Source organism: Zonotrichia albicollis, unplaced genomic scaffold, assembly GCF_047830755.1.
Source record: "Zonotrichia albicollis isolate bZonAlb1 unplaced genomic scaffold, bZonAlb1.hap1 Scaffold_254, whole genome shotgun sequence".
Classification (NCBI taxonomy): domain Eukaryota; kingdom Metazoa; phylum Chordata; class Aves; order Passeriformes; family Passerellidae; genus Zonotrichia; species Zonotrichia albicollis.
This window is the reverse complement of record NW_027428428.1, coordinates 2,870,187-2,877,515: the sequence shown is the minus strand read 5'-3', so window position 1 is coordinate 2,877,515 and position 7,329 is coordinate 2,870,187. Positions and strand designations below refer to the sequence as shown.

Below are 7,329 nucleotides of genomic sequence, written 5' to 3'. Positions count from 1 at the left end.
CCTTCACTACCGTCCCCTTACCTCTGCCATCTCATGCACCCCTTATTCACCAGCAAGTTCCTGCTCAGCCTCCCCCACCACAAACGAGAAGCCAAACAACATCTCAGAATCTCATGCCCAAGAGTGAAGTTACCCAGTCAGCCTCCACAGCTGATGTTGTAACACCTGGTCCAAAGTGGCAAAAGTGAAAAATTGTTCCCCCTCAGAGAAGTTCCCATGGGTGGGGTGGCCAGGGAGATTGGATTTATAAACGCTCCCTTGACTGCGTCCAAAGTTGGAAACTTTAAGAAAAAATTGCGAAATTTAGTGGAAGACCCAGTAGGAATTGCAAATCAAATTGATCAATTTTTAGCCCTAATATTTATACATGGGGAGAACTGAACTCCATCTTTAATATCCTATTTTCCCCGGGAGAGACTCGATTAATACAAACTGAAGGAATGAAAATTTGGGAGTGAGAAAACCAACCTGGGCCCCCAGGTGACCAAAAAATGCCTTCAGTGGAGCCTGACTGGGACCCTAATCAAGAAGAGGGGAGAAGGAATATGAGAGGTTACAGGTCCCTGATGACCAGAGGGATAAAAGAATCAGTCCCTAGAGGGAGTAATACCAGGTTAGCGTTGGATGGCACCCAGGAAAAAGACAACACCCCAGCGCCATGGCTTAATAGGCTAAAGCAAAACTTCCAGATTTACTCTGATGTTGACCCAGACAGCCCAGAAGACCAATCTGGGGTTCCCTGCAGTCGGGGATGACCCCAAGAATCCTTTTTTCCCAGCCTGATGTATCCAAGAAGGAGTCTGAATTCTTTGGCTCTGGTTTCCTAGGTTGTTTATTGTTTCTTATCTATAACATTTTTTCTCTGGCCTGCTGAGATCTTTTCAGCAGTTCAGACAGAGGCACACTCTCCATCCCGGGGCTGGTGTCTACGATTTATCCCATGAACTATGTGTACTTTATTTATCATTATTTTCCAATACCCAAAGACACACAGCAGGGGACTTTCAATCAAAACAAATGCACCTTTTATTGCATGCCCATAGCAAATGTAACAGAAGGATTAGAAAGGCGATGAAGGACAGAGAGAGAGAGAAAGGAGGGTTGGGTTGGGGGAATAGCTACCAACAGGGAGATGAAATCCTCGTGGTCTGGCCACCAGATCCATCTGGTCACGTTGGGGAGAATCTCAAAGCCTTTGGTTAACTCAGGGCTCTTTTATAATCTACTGCCGGGAGGGGAGCAGGACGGCACATGGAGGGCACAGTGGAGAATAAATCCATTGGGAACAGGCACAGACAGTCCAGGTCTGAACAGCACAAACCGGAGCCAGCAGTGAGCGGGGCCCGTTGTTTCAGGACTGGTTCCTATGGGAAACATCCCGCTTCCCATGGCAGACATCCCGCTCCAGTCAGGCCAGCACCCCTGGGTTAGAATTTGAAGGGTCTCAGTCTCAGTCCTTGGGGAGCGCTTCAATCTCCGTCCTTGACTGTGGTCGTGAGGCAGATGAGGGATCTTTGGACCGTGTCCTACAGAATGACATCCCAAAGCAAAAAAAATTTATGCATTTTCACATAAAATGAAATGTAATGAATTAATAAAGGATAACTATTTTTTTTTGTTTATAATAGTATTATTCTATATTTGTATTACCAAATTTTAATTTTTATATTAAAAAATCCATATTTTTTTAGCTAGCAAAAAATTTATAGGTCATTGGTTTTAAGTGACACAATTCCCTTCACCAATTCATTAACCAGTGTGCTATTGATTTCTCTATCTTTATGGTAATTAGTCCTATTTTCAATCCTTTTGTCATCTTTATTTCAATTTCACAGAAAGGGTAAAAGGGGCCACTTCGGGGTCCATGGAGAACTTTGTGGGGCTCGTTTGTGGCAGTTTTGGGTCTGGGGAGGGAATTCAGAGAGAACTTAGGGTCTGGAGGACACTTAGGGGAGCCGGCTGGGCACTGGGAGGGGCACTCAGGGATTCTGAGGGACAGTTCGGGGTCCGGGGCAGCACTTGGCTGTCCAGGAGGACCCTTGGAGGTCAGGGAGGGGAATTCGGGGCAGTTCGGGGTCCGGGCGGGCCCTTGGGGGGCTCTGATGGGGCTTTCAGCGGCGTGGAGATTGATGGGAGTTGTAGGCGCAGATCTACTACAGTCTAACGGGACCGCGGAGCATCATGGGAGTTTTAGGCGCAGCTGAAATGGCTCTCAGTGGAGGCGCAGGGCATGACGGGAGATGAAGTCCCGGCTAGAACAGCACTGGGCATGCGCCGCGGAGCATGATGGGAGCCGTCGTCCCTGAAGTAGCTCCACCGCTTTGTTTGGGGGTCCGGCAAGGCACTTGGTGGACACTTCTGCATCCGAGCCGCGACTTGAGATCCTCGGGGGAACGTAAACGGTTCGGGAGCGCTTCGGGGGAGCTCCGGGAGCTCTAACCCGGCTCTTTAGGGCGCGGGGCACGGCAGGAGTTTTATGCGCGGACTGTGTTCTGAGGGGCTCTGGGGCCGCGGTGGAGGAGAGGACATGAATTCCCAGAAGTGGCTGTACCGGGCATCTGTGGGGTCGGGAGCACTCAGGGAATCCGGGGACGCTTTTGGGGGCTCCCGAATGGGCGCTGAGGGGGCACTGAGGGATCCTGGAAGGTCTGGCGGACACTTAATGAATGGACAAAGCAGTGGCGGGTCCCGGAGTTCTGTGGAGCGCAGGGCATGACGGGCGTTGTAGTCCCGGCTCCAAAGGGGATCAATCTGGCCGCGGGGCATGACGGGAGTTGCAGGCAAAAAAAAAAAAAAAAAAAAAGTGGTGCCAATATCAGACACCGCTTCCGAGGTCCTAAACCAGGCACTGATTGGCTTTGGGCGGTGATGGGCGGGAGTCTCGGCATATGGGATGCGGTGAAGACGGGAACATTCAACTTCTCCAGTCGCTCCCAGTAGAGCCCAGTTCTTCCCCAGTACAGACCAACACAACCCCACTACAGCCCAGTTCATCCCAAGTAGAACCCAGTACAACCCCTGTGCCCCTCCTGTCCCTCCCAGTACAGCCCAGTCCCTCCCAGTTCCCCCCCAATATCATCCACAGGATACCCCAGTGTCCCCAGTCTTCCCCGCAATGGCCCCATTGTCCCCAGTATGTCCCAGTCCTCCCCAGTGTTTCCAAGGACTGTTTCATTTCTCACGGTGGCCGTGGCAGCCAAACCCAGCAGTGGGGTCAGTGCAGTGCCCATGGCCACAGCCCCTTGCAGTGCCCAGTGCAGCTTGGGCTGATGATCCACCCTCACAGCTGGCCCAGGGCAGCTCTGCAGTGCCTTTGGTGGCACCTGGGGCTGGCACACACCTGAGCAGTGTGTCTGCTTGAGTGGGGAAACTCAGCAGTTTGAGATTGCTGCAAAAAGTAAAAAAAGGGCAAACCCCTCTTAGGCTGGGTGCAGCCAGCTCTGCAAGCACAGCAGGGCCCAGGGCAGTGAGGACAGACAGGATGGGGCTGGGCAATGTGGAGCAAGGTTGTCCACACTGGGTCAGAGCTCCAGGCACAGCTTCTGTGAGCAGGCCAGAGCTGCTGAGGAGAGACCCTGGGTCAATATCAATCACACAATGCTGCAATCACCTCTGCTCTACAGAGAAATTTAACAAAAGACACCCTTTAAAATAGGAATGTATATTTTATTACTGCTCTTTGAAAACTTTCTCCATAACTGGACTAGGAAAACTTTAATGACACTCTCAGGGCTTTGCTGTTGTTTACATCAGACTCAGTCTTTGAGAGTCAATAACACAAAGTTAAATTTAGTCTCCAAATTTTCTTGAAGTTTTAATGGCTCCCACTGAGGGACACCACTGGGAAAGAGTCCCCAGGTTCCAGTTAGTGTAGAACACTGGAGGCAGTGATGACAGCTGGGGACAAACAAGGCAAAGGTGTCTCTGGTGCTGAGCACACCTGGATGTGTTTGAGGAATGCAAAGGGCCAAGGCCTGAGCCCCAGCCCCTGGCCAGGCAGATGCTGTCCCTCCCTCCTTGCTCAGGGCTCTTCCCCGATGGGCACTGGCATGTGGGGATGTGCAATGGCAAGGGCAGGAGCATGGGGCGGCCCCTGCCAGGCTGCTGAGCAGGGACAAGGAGGCAATGAGGCCCCAGGCCTGCAAGGGTCACTTGTCTCCTGCTCCTGCCTCAGGCCCAGGCCCAGCAGCCATGGCCAAAGTGCTGCCCAAGGTGGCTCTGGCAGGGCTGTCTTGCAGCTGCTGCCCATCCCTGTGCCCTGTGCAGCCCAGGCTGTCCCACGGTGTCCCTGCCCTGTGCCTCTGTCCCTGCAGGCTGTCGGCATCCCCCGGCTGCCCCACCTGCCTGGGCCCTTCCTTTGCTGACAGCTCGGCCTCCTGCCTGCCTCTGCCTGCCCACACAGAGCCTTGGGCTGATACCAAAAGGGTTAATTAATTCAGTTTTTATTGTGCCTGTGAACTTTCAGCACAGGAACAAGGCATGCAGGGGTTGCTTTCCCAGCAAGGATGGTTGGAGGGAAGATGAAGACATCTGGCTGAAGGGTGCAGGGATAGAGAAAACAAGGACTGAATCGTGGAACTTGGGGTGTGATTTATGGAAATGGGTAAATCACATTTAGTGACTGTATATAAACAACACACTGGTAGGATTACATTTCCATGTGATGTTGGGAGTTATCCCTCACTACAGCTCAGGCCTGAGTAAAGTATACCCTCTGAAATAGCAAATGAGAGCAGCTCTGTGCTGAGTGGAGTGGAAACTGAGGACAGCAGAGGAGATCTGGGAGGGATTGAAGGGAGGTTTCAGAGATGGTGGATCATTTTGGCATAACAGAGAACAGCCAGAGAAAGAAAGAATTAATGCAATGGGCAGATAGGGAAAACAGAAGGGACCCAAACAGAAAGGAATTTCCCTGCCAGGGCAGGGCTGTGGTGCAGCATGTCCCCCAGAAGGAGCCTTTGTGTGGGCAAGCAGAGGCAGGCAGTCATGGTCCTCAGTGGGAGCCATTAAAACTCCAAGAAAATTTGGAGTCTAAATATAACTTTGAGTTCTTGAGAAGTTTTTTGAAGACACTGTCAAGGACTGAGTTTGATGTAAACAACAGCAAAGCCCTGAGAGGGTCATTAAAGTTTTCCTAGTCCAGTTATGGAGAAAGTTTTCAAAGAGCAGTAATAAAATATACATTCCTTTTTTAAAGGGTGTCTTTTGTTAAATTTCTCTTTAGAGCAGAGGTGATTGCAGCATTGTGTGATTGATATTGACCCAGGGTCTCTCCTCAGCAGCTCTGGCCTGCTCACAGAAGCTGTGCCTGGAGCTCTGACCCAGTGTGGACAACCTTGCTCCACATTGCCCAGCCCCATCCTGTCTGTCCTCACTACCCTGGGCCCTGCTGTGCTTGCAGAGCTGGCTGCACCCAGCCTAAGAGGGGTTTTCGCTTTTTGTACTTTTTGCAGCAATCTCAAACTGCTGAGTTTCCCCACTCAAACAGACACACTGCTCAGGTGTGTGCCAGCCCCAGGTGCCACCAAAGGCACTGCAGAGCTGCCCTGGGCCAGCTGTGAGGGTGGATCATCAGCCCAAGCTGCACTGGGCACTGCAAGGGGCTGTGGCCATGGGCACTGCACTGACCCCACTGCTGCATTTGGCTGCCATGGCCACCGTGAGAAATTAAACTGTCCTTGGAAACACTGCGGAGGACTGGGACATACTGGGGACACTGGGAACGCTGTGGGTGACACTGGGACATACTGGGAGTGACCCTCGGGGATACTGGGACATACTGGGGACAGTGGGGCCATTGCGGAGAAGACTGGGGACACTGGGGCATCCTGTGGATGTCATTGGGATGAACTGGGAGGGACTGGGAATAAACTCAGGTGTATAGGGAGGGACTGGGCTGTACTGGGAGGGACTGGAGGGGCACTGGGCTCGTACTGGGTTCTACTTGTGATAAACAGGGCTGTACTGGGGTTGTACTCGTCTGTACTGGGGATGAACTGGGCTGTACTGGGAGGGACTGGATAAGTTGAATGGGCTGTTCCCGCCACCACCGTATCCCATTTGCCGAGACTCCCGCCCATCACCGCGAGCAGCCAATCAGCGCCGGAGATCGGAGACTCGGGGACCGTGCGTACGGTAGCCACAACTCCCGTCATGCCCTGCGGCCCGATTGAGCCCCATTGGAGCCGGGACTGCAACGCCCGTCATGCCCTGCGCTCCACAGAACCCCCTACATCCGCTGCCCCTTTGTCCCTTATTTGTCCCCCAAACCCTCCAGGATCCCTCAGTGCCCCCTCAGTGCCCATTCGGGAGCCCCTAAAAGCGTCCCCGGATACCCTGAGTGCTCACAACCCTACAGATACCCGATACACCACTTCTGGGAATTCATCTCCTCTCCTCCACCGTGGCCCCAGAGCCCCTCAGAACACAGTTCTGCGCCTAAAACTCCTGCCGTGCCCCCGCCCTAAAGAGCCCGGTTAAAGCTCCCTGAGCTCCCCCCAAGCGCTCCCGAACCATTTACGTTCCCCCGAGGATCTCAAGTCGCGGCTCGGATGCAGAAGTGTCCACCAAGTGCCTTGCCGGACCCCCAAACAAAGCGGTGGAGCTACTTCCGGGACGACGGCTCGCATCATGTCCGCGGCGCGTGCCCAGTGCTGTTCCAGCCGGGACTTCATCTCCCGTCATGCCCCGCGCCTTTACTGAGAGCCACTGCAGCTGGGCCTCGAACTCCCGTGATGCTCCCCGGCCCCGTTAAACTGCATTACACACACACCCACACACACACACACACACACACACACACACACACACACACACACACACACCCTCCCGTGCCTACAACTCCCATCACCCCCCGCGCCCCAGCGATCCCCGTCAGAGCGCCCCAAGTGCTGCCCCGGACCCCGAACTGTTCCTCAGAATCCCTGAGTGCCCCTCCAAGTGCCCATTTGGCTCACCCAAGTTTCCTCCAGACTCTCAAGTTCTCTCTGAATTCCCTCTCCAGACCCAAAACTGCGCCAAATGTGCCCCAGAAATGTCTCCACGGACCCCAATGTGACCCCTTTTATCCTGTCTTTGAAAATGATAAAAAAGATAACAAAAGGATTCAAAATAGGACTGATTAGCATAAAGAAGGAAAAATCAATAGCCACACTTCTGAATGAATTAATGTTGGGAATTGTGTTACTTAGAACTAATGACCAATAAATTTTTTGCTGGCAAAACAGCTTTGGTTATTTAGATATAAATAGTAAAATTTTGTATTACAAATATAGACTAATAGTATTATAAGCAAGAAAAATATTTATAATTCTCCTAATTCCAAAACTT

The 7,329-nt window shown here is 52.3% G+C and overlaps 1 long non-coding RNA gene across 1 annotated transcript in view; it reads right to left on the bottom strand.

Annotated features, from left to right (window-relative positions):
* Positions 1-1,002: 1,002 nt before the first annotated feature.
* Positions 1,003-7,329, bottom strand: part of LOC141727737 (uncharacterized) — a 63,481-nt gene continuing 57,154 nt past the window's right edge. Inside the window, exon 2 of the long non-coding RNA XR_012578664.1 lies at positions 1,003-1,526. This is a non-coding gene — a long non-coding RNA (uncharacterized LOC141727737). The remainder of the gene's footprint in view (positions 1,527-7,329) is intronic.